The sequence below is a fragment of the Ceratotherium simum genome, chromosome 39 (assembly GCF_057802395.1).
Source record: "Ceratotherium simum simum isolate JZ-2026a chromosome 39, ASM5780239v1, whole genome shotgun sequence".
In the NCBI taxonomy this organism is placed as follows: domain Eukaryota; kingdom Metazoa; phylum Chordata; class Mammalia; order Perissodactyla; family Rhinocerotidae; genus Ceratotherium; species Ceratotherium simum.
The window spans coordinates 9,129,974-9,144,052 of NC_141938.1; the positions used below are offsets into that span (position 1 = coordinate 9,129,974).

The window sequence follows — 14,079 nt, forward strand, 5'->3', positions numbered from 1 at the left end:
CAGGTCAATAACAACAAGAGAATCCAGGTAACTCTGTATCTGGTACTCCCACTTTTGGAAAGGCTGCAACCTGGAAGGTATAGAAACTAAACTGGCTTACCACTGCTGTCAGAGAAATTAAAGCCATATCATTCCCAACAATAGTCAGGGCAAAATGGCATATGTTCAAAATAGATCTACAGAACCACCCAATATGCTGAAGCTTTACATATTTTTTACATTTAAAAGCTTCAGTGTGAGTTCTTACATGCTGGGTTGTAGTAGATTCTGATTGCTTTCCCACATTGCTTAAATTCATGGGGCATCTATTAGTGTGAGTTCATTCATGTATTCAAAGCAAACAGGAAAACTTATAGGCTTTTCCACATTCCGCACATTCATAAGGCTTCTCTCCATTATGAGTTCATACATGTTTGCTAAGGACTGAGGACCAAGTGAGGTCTTTCCCACATTCCTTACATTGACAGGGTTTATCTCTAGTGTGAATTTTTACATGTTCTGTTAGTCTTGAAGGAATAGTAAATGTTTTCCCACAGTGCATACATTCATAGGGTTTGTCTTCATGTGAGTTTGAAAATAGATACAAAATGTTGAGAAATACAAATATGCTTTTCCACGTATCTTACACTCACATGGCTTCTCTCCAGCATGAATTCTCAAATGTCTACTTAGATATGAGGAAGTAGTAAAGAATTTCCCACATTCACATCCAAAGGATTCTCTCCAATATGAATATTTACATGTCTCCGTTGGCTGCTTAAAAAAGTGTAGGCTTTCCTAAACTGCTTACATTTTATGGGGTTTCTCCCCAGTGTGAATTCTTGCATGTGCAGTTAGGCTTGAGGAAACACTGAAGGCTTTCCCACACTCTATACATTAACAGGGTTCCTCTCCAGTGTGCATTTCTTTATGTTGAGGTAAGTTGGAATGCCTAATGTAGGATATCTGAAATTCATTGCATTCATAGGGTTTTTCTCCAGTGTGATTTTGTTTATGTTTAGTTAGGTCTGCATTCCTAATGAAGTCTTTCCCACATTCATTGCATTCATAGGGTTTCCCTCCAGTGTGAATTTGTTTATGTCTAGTTAAGCCTGAAAGCCTAATGATGGCTTTCCCATATTCATTGCATTCATAAGGTTTCTCTCCACTGTGAATTCTTTTAAGTCTAGTTATGTCTAAATGCCAAATGAAGGCTTTCTCACATTTGTTGCCTTTATAGTGTTTCACTCTAGTATGAATTCTTACATTTTGACTTAGATTTGATGTTGAAGTAAAGGCTTTCCTGCATTTCTTACATTCATAGGGTGTCTCTCCAGTGTGAGCAAGCATGTGAATGATAAAGCAAGAAGAAATGACAAATGCTCTCCCACACATATTACACTCAAAAAGCTTCTCTCTAGTATGAGTTTTTACATGATTAGAAGGTTTGAGGATTCAGTGAAGGCTTTTCCACGTTTCTTACATTCATAGGGTTTTATTCCAGGGTGAATTTGTATGTGAATTTTAAGATATGAGGAACGTCCAAAAGACTTCCCACACTCCTTACACATAAAGGGCCTCTCTCTAGCATGAGGTTTTATGTCTTTAGCAAGGTAAGAAGAACCAATGGAGGCTTTCCCACTTTCCTTACCTTTATAGTGTTTCTCTCGAGTGTGGATTCCCACATGAACTTTAAAATATGCAGAATACTGAAAATTTTTCCCACATTCCTTGCATTCATATCATTTCTTAGCAGTGTGAGTTTGTACATGTACACCAAGGTTTGTGGAATGAATAAAAGCTGTCCCATACTCCTTCTCTTCATAGAGTTTTTCTCCATTGTGACTTCTCATTTGTGCCTAGAAGTAAAACTGATTAACAAAGGCTTTCTCTTGCATGCTAGTTTTTACAGTCAGGCTGACAGCCTTTCCCCACTGTTAAACACAGAAAGTTTCTCTCTAGTAGAAGATTTCTTGTGCAGAGTAACGAAGCTTTTTCCGTACTGATTATTCACATAAGTGTTTCTTCCATTTTGAGTTCTCCTGTGTGTCTTAAGGCATGATTGTTCGCTGAAGTCTTTTCCACATTCCTTACACTCACAGAATTCCCATCCAATGTGGCTTCTTTCCTGTTGAGGTATGAGGATAAAAGATTTCTCAGAATCGTTAACTGATCTTACCTATCTCAAAATAGACACATCATCATGATGCTGATCTGATTTTTACCATTTCTATTACATTAATACAACTTCCTCTCTTGTTGATTTCTTTCAAGTTGAATGATGGAATCCTTGTGTCCATATGATGTGTGATCTACTCTGAGCTTAAGAGATTACTGTGCAGTTTCAAGGAATTGCTTTAAAAACTCAATGTCTAGTTAAAATATGTGGGAATGAATACCTCTGCAAATTGTAAAGCAGTAAGTTTCAAGTTAGGTTTTCCCAAATTCATCATATTCACAACATCTCACCAGAAACATTGCTCTTTCCTGAGTGAACAGCACTTATCTCTAATATCTATCACTTTTGCTGATCTTCTGTTGAATGAAATTCCAATCTTTTCTAAGTGTGGAAAATAAGAAATACCTCTTTTCAAACTTAATTATCTTACTGTTTCTATCGTATTGGATGTTTTTTCTCCCAAAATATTCTGTGGAGGAATTGCTGAGTGTTTGGTTTTAAGATACATTTCCCATTCTAAAGTAAAAGAGAATAACAAATGTAAAATCTACAAAAATAAGTGGTAGGTTAAAGGAATTAAAAACAAGAAGTCTCATTTGTATTATTTACAAATTAAACATGGTAAAAGATAAAAAGCATGACAGATTTGAGTAGTTTTGCTAGGTCAACAATTTAACAATGATAAGGCTGTGGAGTCAAAATTAAGTAGTTGATGAAAAATAATTATATGAAAATTAAACCTGATGGGAAAAAAGACAAAATATTATCAGGAAGGAAACTAAGCAAGCTCTGGACTAAGAGCACACATGAAAAAAATAAACTAAAAAAAAAAAAGAAAGGTCATTTTGTGAGATCACAGGAAATTTTGAGTAAATGTACAATAAGAATGCATGTGAAGTTGAAGATATTGCAAAGCATCAGAGACCAAAGACCTTAGCCTTTGGAGAATAAGCACATTTTAAAATGTTTCCTCATTATTATTCCAAACATGGTGAAATTTTCATTGACCAGAAAAGTTCTTCACAATCACTCACCTTGGAAGACTCCTGTCTCCACTGTCCTCAACTCTTCTTTTGTTCCAACCAAGAGATCAGATTGGGTATCAACAATTGATACCCTGTCCATGAGGAAAGATATATTAATGGACAAGTCTCCTGTAAAACATCACAAACTTCCACAAACCTGGATCTAAATTTCTAACGAATATACTAAAATTATTTCAATTGAGATAAAAATGTAAACATCCTCTTTCTGTGCCCCAAAGAGATCGTTTATCTCTGGCCCCTGAAACTGTGTTCAGATGTATAGATACACATTTACAAAGCATTAAGACTTTCATTGAAAGAGGAAATAAAGTGCAAAAAGAGATTTTTATTTTCATGGAGAAACAACTACACCAGTGGTTTTCAAACTCTGGTGTCCATCAGAATCATGTCCAGTGTTTCATAAAACACAGATGACTGGGCCCTAATGCCAGACTTTCATTCAGTATATCTAAGTAGAATCTGAGAATGCACATTTCTAACAGAGTTATGGTGATGATTTAGTCCTAGAATCACTTTTTTATAGCAACCAAGCTGAATTAAAACCCATTAGTGCAGACACTATTTTCCATTGAATTCAGATTTTACATCTCCCATCCTGGATCACAATAACTACATAATATTTACCTGTTCAATAAGAGGCTATAGGAATGATGACAGCCTTACCTACTGTGGTCAGGCTCTTGTAATTCTCCAGCATCACACCTCTGTATAGGTTTCTCTGAGTTAGGTCCAGTCAAGTCCACTCCTCCTGGGTGACGTCCACAGCCACATCACCAAAGGTCATGGAATCCTAAACCATCACACACAAGCTGGCTTCAGTAAAGTAACATCTGCCCCAGTGTTCGTTGGGGAATGAAGATGGAAGACCCAATGGCAAAAGAGGGTTTCATGGTCTCTCATCATCTCCCCTAGGGTGCAATGATCCTAAAAACTATTCTATCTACACTCACTCATGGTTGATATCCTCCAGTTATGGCTTTAATGGAACCTCTAACACATGAACTTATCTTATCTAAACTTATCTAGACTAAAAAAAGGAAGGAAAGAAGAATTTAACTTTCTCTTATTATGACATTGAGAGTCTTCTCACATATAGTATGCCATTTATTTTTCCTTTTGAAATATCTGTTTATGGTAATTCAATTGAGTATATTTTTCAATTACTTCAGAACAGTTTATTATTTAATAGGGATAGCAATCTTTTGCCAGTTATATGCATTGAAATTTATGTAATAGGTGTGTGGGTTTTTTTGCACAGCATTTGTAACGTGTTTTGGATGAACATAAATGCCTAGTTTTAATAAAGTTGAATTTGCCAGTATTTTCTTTAATGGTTTCTTCTTAATAGGTCTTGTTTCTGTAACCCATACTTACTTCAAAATAAAGAATTTATACTTTTTCCTAGTACGTTTGAGGCCTGAACCCACAAGGAGCTTAATTTTGACTTTGATAAGAGATATGAATCCAAATTCATTTTATGTTCCTGTGACATTTTATTAGTTCATCTAATCATTGTAATCCCACTTCTGCAATAAATAAACTGTCCATTTATGTCTTGGTTTTTATCTCTGCTCGCCCTTCTGATCAGTAAGTCTATTGTATCTATCCTTGTCTTAATAATTGCATCATAACAGTCAGATAAAATAAAATTTGTTGTTATAACAAACAAACTCCAAATCTTGTGGTTACATCTTCAAAGGTGTGGTGTACCACAAGTTGACTGCTACGCTGTTAATTTGTAATTTACTGCAACAATAATAACCAAGAACCATAATTTCAACCCATGGTCTATAATGTTTAAAAAAAGGATTTTGAAGCTACCAATGTTAAACTGTGTAATGTTGGTAGTGAAATTCTATAAAGAGAATAAATTCCTGTTACATTTGAGTATGTGGACTATACTAGAAACTGCTAAATATAATACGCAAAAGGCTCAATGTTCAATGAACTCTACAGAGAATTCGTCCTTAGTTTTTGTATTTTTAGGGAACGTTCACATGTTGTCATATGTATTTATGCATGTAATGTATATCTACCCATATACAGAAACTGTATTTATGAGCTTATGTGTAGTATAAATCTTCCTGATATTGTTTTTAGGACATGGTTGTCTTTAAATATACCTTGAAAAGGAAGACTAGAATCCAATATCAGAAAGAAGGCATGTTGATGTGCAAGGTACTTGAAATGGATGTGAGCCAAGAAAGGTGTAGGAAAGAAGATGACACACATTTGATCTCTCAAGGTGAGAGAATCAGCCAAAGCAAAGTTCTTCATCTCTGAGCCTTGCTCCACAAGTATTTCTGCTGCCCTGTGATCACAGGAGAGTAAAAGAGTTTGACTGATGGGGAGTGTTGGGTATTGAAACCCCAGGGGACACAGAGACTGCAAATAGTCTGTCTGTGACCACCTCACTCAACAGCCACGTCCAGGTCAGTATGCAACCCACCTGAGCCTACTCCCCTGGACCATAATTTCTGTAAAAGATCCTAGTGTTTCACCTTCTTTCTGTGCTCCCTGAGTTCAGAGCTTCCACTTTTCTCCTTCCCATCTAGGGAAGAACAGAATGTCATTCCTTAGTAGGTAATCTGAAGTCCTCCAGTTTATGTTTTACATATAGGGACAGTTCTTGTTTATCACTCCATCTGGGGGCAGCTGTGAGGAGAGTCTATGCAGAAGACAAGCAGAACTAGTTCACCTTTGAGATGCCTGCCTAATAGTTCATCATTGTCTCCTAATCTTGTTTGTGCCTTTGCACCAATACTCGAGCATCTCTCATTTTAACAATCTCCTACTCTGATCATAAAGTCCTGGGACTTTTTCCATTCTCAAGAGCATTATACTCTTGCTCAATTTTGAAGAATGTTTTAGGATTCTCTAACATTTTCTTTAATTTCTTTGGCAAGGGGCAGAGATGTATGGCTAGCTTCTCCTTTCTTTTCCGTTCCTGGCATATGATTCCACTTTCTAGATATGTTTCTGATACTGTTTCCTGGTTTAGAGTATTCTGAGAGAAAGGAGGTGGTGAATGATGCAGATTCCAAAACTTCACCTCAATCTACCTGTTTCTCTTTATTAACCTATAAAATATTTGAAAAGGTGGAAAAACATAGACTACTAGAAGAGAGAAGCATGTATAAATGCTTTCAGAATTACTAAATGTTATTTGCTATCAGAGTTATTTTCTGAGAGTAAGAAAATCCTGTGAATAAATACAGCTTTATATTCCCCTCCATTCCCAGAGGCAACTACAGTCTTGAATTTGGTTGTTCTCTATGTTTTATTTAAAATTGTTTTAGACATCACGTGTGTGTGTGTGTGTGTGTGTGTGTGTGTGTAAAAGTCAATGATAAAAATGCCCCTTGGTTGGAGAAGGGATAAACATGTTGCGGTGTAATAAAATATTAGAATAAGGTAAGAGAGTTAAAGCTAATGCACCAGACAAAATGCACCAAGACATTACACATATTAATTTCAAAAATCAAAAGTAAAATGCCATACACAATATCTAAAGTTTAAAATGCAAAAAAAGAACATAGTTTATGAATAGAATCATACTCAATTACTACAACCACAGGAAGTAAAGTATATCAAGTTCAGTAAAGGGCTTCTTTTGAGGAAGGCAAAGCAATTGAGGATATGGAAAAAAATATGTATTATTTTATATCTTTGAAAATATCCAATAAAATTATGGCAATATACTTTAGTTTAGTGGTGCTTAGTGGTAAACATCCAAGACTTTAGTGCTTTCTGTACTTTTTGTATACTAAAGAGTTTTATTAAAAAATTAATGTTTTAGGGCTGGTCCAGGGGCATAGAGGTTAAGTTCATGTGCTCAGCTTTAGCAGCCCGGTGTTTTGCAGGTTCAGATTCTCGGTGCAGACCAATGCACTGCTTGTCAAGTCATGCTGTGGTGGTGTCCCATATAAACTAGAGGAAGATGGGCATGGCTGTTAGCCCAGGGCCAATCTTCCTCGGCAAAAAGAAGAGGATTGGCAATGGATGTTAGCTCAGGGCTAATCTTGCTCAGAAAAAAAAAAAAATTAAAGTTTTAATATCAGCATTATTTTAGGCATTTAAATTTTCTCATGCTATAGATGTCTTGTTAGTCAATTATCTTTGCTCTTTGGATTTTTTTGTGTGTGTATGTGTGAGGAAGATCGGCCCTGAGCTAACATCTGCCAATCCTCCTCTTTTTGCTGAGGAAGACTGGCCATGGGCTAAGACACATGCTCATCTTCCTCCACTTTATATGGGACACCGCCAGAGCATGGCTTGCCAAGCGGTGCATCGGTGCGCACCCAGGATCCGAACTGGTGAACCCCGGGCCATCACAGTGGAGCGCATGCACTTAACCACTTGCACCACTGCCGGGCCTGTCCCTGGAGTTTTTATTATTTATGCTGATACATCTAGGTCTAATTTATTCATTTTAATTCCTATACATTTTATCATATGCCCACGAGAAATGACCACTAATCGTTGATGTTCATTTGGATTGTTCACTCCTCTTGGTTTTCTACATAAGCAAGATTCCCAGCAGGAGAATATCCAGATTCACATATCTATTCTTTCTTGAAATGTACAGTTGTCATACTAAAGTTGTTCTTTCCTTGTTCACTCTTCCTTCACCTTGCCCTGTCCATCACTTCTCTTCTAGAAAGAACCATGTCAGGTGGTGCACTTGTGTCCATGGCAGAAACAAATCATGATAGGAAATATAAAGAGTGTCTCATATATCAAACACTGTGCTTGGTGATTTTGTCTACTCATTATTCATCCTTGCAACATTCTCATAAGGTTTTTTAATGGTTCCCATAATCCAAATGGGTAGAAGGAGGCTTCTCACACAGCTGAAATATTTTCTTGTTTAAAAAACAAGTGCTGGAGCTAGAGTTAAACTCAGGTATGTATGAGTCGAATCTTGATTGATATAGTTATGGTTACTTGCTTTCATGAATCCATGCTCACGGCCCGTGTTTTCTCATTGGTGAAGCTGAGTTTACCTAGACACATTCATCTTAAACATTAATATACTAATGAGCTGTCCACATAAGAGACTCCTTTACAGCCTTTTTCTAAGACACTGGTTCATAAGAATACTTGGAAGATACATTGATGCACAAGACATAGTCAATTACCTCCTGCCTGTTTTGGGTGATCCAATGATTATCTTCTCAGGAACTCATCATAACAGAGGAAATAGGAGTATCTTGGAGTTGATCCTGGTACATAAACTAAGGATTCCTTTGGGAGCCAGTGGCCAGGCTGCATGGTCCAGATTTGATGAAGCCTAACAGAGACAGAGGAGGATGATCTGAATTTCCATGATAGATTTTCAATTTTATTTTCCTAACATTATCTGATTATTATACAACAGAGAGGCAGGTGTCAAAAATATAAGCAATAGGGAATCGATTGAAGTGCTGAGTAGAAAGGGACTCATTATTTCCATAGTCTACCATAAAATGAGAGAAATGAAGGAAGAAGCAGATCTCAATGTGTTGCATTGGAAGTGAGAAAAAAAAAAGGAAAAATAGATTTAGAAGTAATTACCTATTAATGAGATAATTAGGACTCTTGTTAGATTAAAATTTAAATTGATATGTAGTATTTTTCTATTGCTTCGCATGTAAAAATGTGACTGGGAGTTAAACATAAAAAAGAGTGCATATATTTTATTTCATACACTGCTGTGTGTGTGTGTTTTCAACCTTCTGTGCTAGAGAAGGTAAGTAATTTCTAAACACAAGTTCCCATTTTCTCATCCAATTGTCATAATCATCTTAAATAACAAGTACTTCACACTGACCAAGTGCTAGGCTCCCATTTATATGGATTAATTTTTTTAAGACCCACAGCTATCAAGGCATTTCAGGTATCCAGATACACCTTTCTCGACAACCCAATCAAAAATGTTAAGAGAATATGAACAGATATTTTTCCTAAGAAGATATACAGACAACCGAAAAGCACATGAAAAGATGTTCAACATCACTAATTTCTAGGGAAATGAAAATCAAAACTATAGTGAGATATCACCTCACACCAATCAGAATGACTATTATTAAAAAGACAAGAAATAACAAGTGTTGGAAAGGATGTGGAGAAAAGGGAACCCTCATACACTGCTGGTGGGAATGCAATCTGGTACAGCCGTTATAGAAAACAGTATGGATATTTCTCAAAAGATTAAAAATATAAATACCATATGATCCAACTATTCTTCTTCTGGGTATTTATCCAAAGAACATGAAAAAACTAATTCAAAAAGATACATGCACCTCTATGTTCATTGTAGCATCATTCAAAATAGCCAATCCTTAGAACCAACCCAAATACCCACCAAAAGATGAATGAATAAAGATGTGATATATATATATATATATATAATAGAATATTACTCATCCATAAATAAAGAGTTAATTGTGTCATTTGCTAATGCATCTTTTTACCACTCCTTTATATTTCCCAATACTATATATTTTTTAAATGGCCCTAATATTGGCCTTGTTAAAAAAAAATTGATAAATTCTCAGCGACGTCAGCAATATGGCAGCACAGGAGGTTCCTGACCTCCCTCCTCACAAGAACACACTGACTATAGAAATACACATGCATTAATTCCCTCTGAGAGAAATCCAGAAACTGGTTGACTCTTACACATCAAGGGACTGAAAAAATACCCACATCATAACAGGTAGAAAAAGCTGTGATACACTCACGCAATAAATCACACCCCTGGAACAGTGCCTTACAATCAAGATAGAATTCCCAGCTCCTAGCTTATCCCTGAGGAGTGAAATGTTTGGAACATACAAGTAGGGCCCCAACTTTTAAGGCAAACCTGAGGGACTGGCTCCCAAATCTTCTAGCTCTGAGAGAAAACAGGATTTGGCATTTGTGAGTCAGCTAGTAGCACAGAAAACAAAGAAGCAGTTTTTAAATGGGTAGGTGAGCACTTCCCATGGCTATTCCCCTGGGCTTAGAGCAGAAGGAGGAGGCAACAACGCAAGCCTCCCGCTTTCTCCCTTGAAGGGGTTTGGCTGCACACTTTCCCAACTGTTGCCCAAGAGTTGGGCTCTAATAAGCCTGTATCTATGATCTTATCAGGCTCCTCTAAAAGCCTGAAATTGCTTTGGACACCTCTGATGAAGGCAGCGGATTTCCTGGTCTCAAACGCTACTACAAATCTGTGTAATCAAAACAGTGTGATACTGGCAGAAAATCAGACACACAGACCAATGGAACAGAATCAAGAGCCCAGACATAAACTCTCACATATACAATCAATTTATATCTGACAAGGGAGCCAAGGATACTCAAAAAAGAGAAAATAGTCTCTTCAATAAATGCTGTTTGAAAAATTTCATAACCACATGCAGAAGAATGAAATTGGACTTCTATCTTACACCACTCACGAAAATTAACCGGGAATGGATTAATGACTTAAACATAAGACCTGAAGCCATAAAACTCCTAGAAGAAAAGATAGGGAAAAACCTCCTTGACATGGGTCTTGGCAGCAATTACGACACCAAAAACTCAAGCAACAATTCCAAAAATTAATAAGTGGGTCTACATCAAATTAAAAAGCTTCTGCATGGTAAAAGAAACTATGAACAAAATGAAAAGCGTACCTATGTTATAGAATAACTGCAAACCATATATTTGATGAGATTAATATCCAAAATACATAAAGAACTCATACAACTCAATAGCAAAAATAAATAAATAAATAAACAATCTGATTAAAAATGGGCAGAAAGAATTGAATAGACATTTTTACAAGAAGACATTAAAATAACCAATAGGTACATGAAAAGATGCTCAACATCACTAATCATCAGGAAATGTAAATCAAAACCAAGGTGTTATATTGCCTCACACCTATTAGAATGACTCTCATCAAAAAGACAAGATATAACAAGTGTTAGTGAGGACGCAGAGAAAAGGGAAGCCTGGTACGCTATTGGTGGGAATGTAAATTGATACAGTCATTATGGCAAACAGTATAAAATTCCTCAAGAATATAAAAATAGAACTACCATATGATCCAGCAATCCTACTTCTGGGAATATTTCTGGAGGAGAAGAAATCACTATCCTAAAGAGATAGCTGTACTCCCATGTTCATTGCAGCATTATTTACAATAGTGAAGACATGAAAACAACCTATGATTCCATCAGATGATTAATGGATAAAGAAAATGTGGTGTATATATGCAGTGGGACACTATTCATCCATAAAAAAGAAGGAAATCCTGCCATTTGCAACAACATGGATGGGTGTTGAGGGCATTTTGCTAAGTGAAATAAATCAGACAGAGAAAAACAAATATAATATGATCCCACTTATATGTGGGATCCAAAACAAAACAAAACAAAAACCTGAGCTCATCGATACAGATAACAGATTGGTGGTTGTAAGAGGTGGAGAGTCAAGGTGGGTAAAATGATTGAAAGGAGTCAAAAGGTACAAAATTCCAGCTAAAAAAATAAATGTCATGGGGATGTAATGTACAACATAGTTACTATAGTTAATAATACTGTGTTGAATATTTGAAAGTTGCTAAGAGAGTAAATCTTGGAGTTCTCATCACAAGAAAAAAACTGAAACTATGTGTGTTGTGTATGGTAACAGATGTTAACTAGACTTATTTGGTGATCATTTTGAAATATATATAAATATAGAATCATTATGCTGTACATCTGAAACTAACATAATTTTATATGTCAATTATACCTCAATTAAAAAGTTAAAAATAGAACTGTCATATGATCCTGCAATCCCACATTTGGGTACATGTGCAAACGAAACAAAATAGTATCCTGAAGTGATATCTGCTCTCACATGTTCATTTCAGCATTATTCAAAATAGCCAAGATACAGATGCAACCTAAGTGCCCACTGACAGATAATGGAGAAAGAAAATTTGGTGTGTATATATATATACAATACACTATTGTTTAGCCATAAAAAAGGAAATTCTGACATTTGTGACAACACAAATGAACTTGGAGGATATTATTCTAAGTAAAATAAGCCCAATAGAGAAAGACAAATACTGTATGGTATTATTTAAAAGTGGAAATTTAAAAAACGTCAAAATCATAGAACCAGAGAGTAGAATGGTGTTTGCCAGGTGCTAGGGGTTGGGGCAATGGGGTTGGTTGGTTGGTTAAAGGGCACGAATTTTCAGTTATAAGATGAAAAAATTGTGGTGATCTAATGTACAATATAATGACTATACTCAATAATACTCTAGTATATATTTGAAATTTGTGAAGAGAGTATATCTTAAGTGTTCTAACCAAAATTAATGATAACACTGTGAAGTGACTATGTTAATTAATTTGATTTTAGTAATCATTTCACAACGGATACATATATCAAATCACCACATTTTACGCTTTAAATATACAGTTTTGTCTGTCAATTATACCTCAATAAAGCTGGAGAAAACAAAATATTTTTTAAAAATTCCAATGTTGCTATTTTTAATGTTACCATATATAATATAAAAATAGAGAACATTGAAAATATATAAATAACTGCTAAACCCAGCAACGTGATTGAATCTCAGAAGCACAATCATGGGAATAACAACCAAGACAAAGAATTTATTCATTAATTTCAAATTTTAACAAGGTGAAAAGGAAGAAAATTTATTCATTAAATTGTAAATAAATACATAATGAGAGTCACAGAGAGATGCATCAGAGTCTTAAGATAATGACTATCTTGTAAAACAAGAATGATAAAATACTGACCAAATCAATCCAATTTTTGTCTCCATGGCTACATTGCCTCCTCCTTTTCTCCGTATGCTCTACACTTCTGTCTATCTTAAAAGTATACATAAGATTACATTTATGGTCCACCAAGATAATATGGAATAAGCTCTTCCTCTGTAAATATCATTTTCCAAATTAGTACAATCATTCTTTTATCATATGTTAATACTCACAAGTTAGGAAGATTAGAGTGAACATAATGTTTTGTGGACCAACATTCAACTCACTACAGAGATGTCAACTCCATGGAAAAACCTATTAACAACTTATCCAGGCAAGGACAGTAAGATTTCTATCTCTAGACATCATGTCTGAGTATGACACCTCCACTGCTGCCATCACCTGGTGACCCTGACAAGTACCAGACATACGACAAAGACTCCTCATGGAGAAAGGAATGAATCCCTCCACTCCTGTACATTCTCTACCTCTGAAGTCCCTGTAATGAAAGATAACTCTTTTTATTGTTTGGTTATACTAAACTTGGAGTTTCTTTCTCTTTTTAGAACTGAAGGTTTTCTCACATATGAAGTCAATTATGTCATAATCATTGCAGACCACTGAGATAAGCTAATTATGCAAATTTTATAGCTAGTGAAACTGAATATGGTGGATGCTAATGTTGCCTTAGAAGGATACGGTTTACTGCTGACTGGTCTCACTAATTGCTAAATTGGGGTACGAAAGGTCAGCACCCTTGCCCAACAGTAAGCTTAAATCTGGGGTATAATTGACATGGCCCTACCATGAGATGAGGTGGAAGCTATCCTCTAGAGATGCCCACAGTCTTGTTTCAATCCTTTCTTGCTCTATCCACCTCCTGAAAATTTCCTTCTAGTAAAATCACAAAAAATCAGTAAAACTAGAACCCCTGCATCAGCCTCTGCAACTAAGGAACTGGAACAAAGAAACTGATTTTAGAGAGTTGAAATTATTTGTCAAACATCACAGAACCAGACTAAAAGCAAATTTATGACTCAAAGCAAAGTCAAATGTTCTTAGCCATTAGGTTATCTACTCATTTAATAAGAACTTGCAGATCGACTAATCAGGCATTCTGTCTCATCCAGCATTTCTG

At 35.8% G+C, this 14,079-nt stretch overlaps 1 pseudogene; it reads right to left on the reverse strand.

The window, feature by feature from the left end:
- Window positions 1-403: 403 nt before the first annotated feature.
- LOC147912152 (uncharacterized) lies at window positions 404-1,329 on the reverse strand (annotated as a pseudogene).
- Between the last annotated feature and the right edge of the window lie 12,750 nt (window positions 1,330-14,079).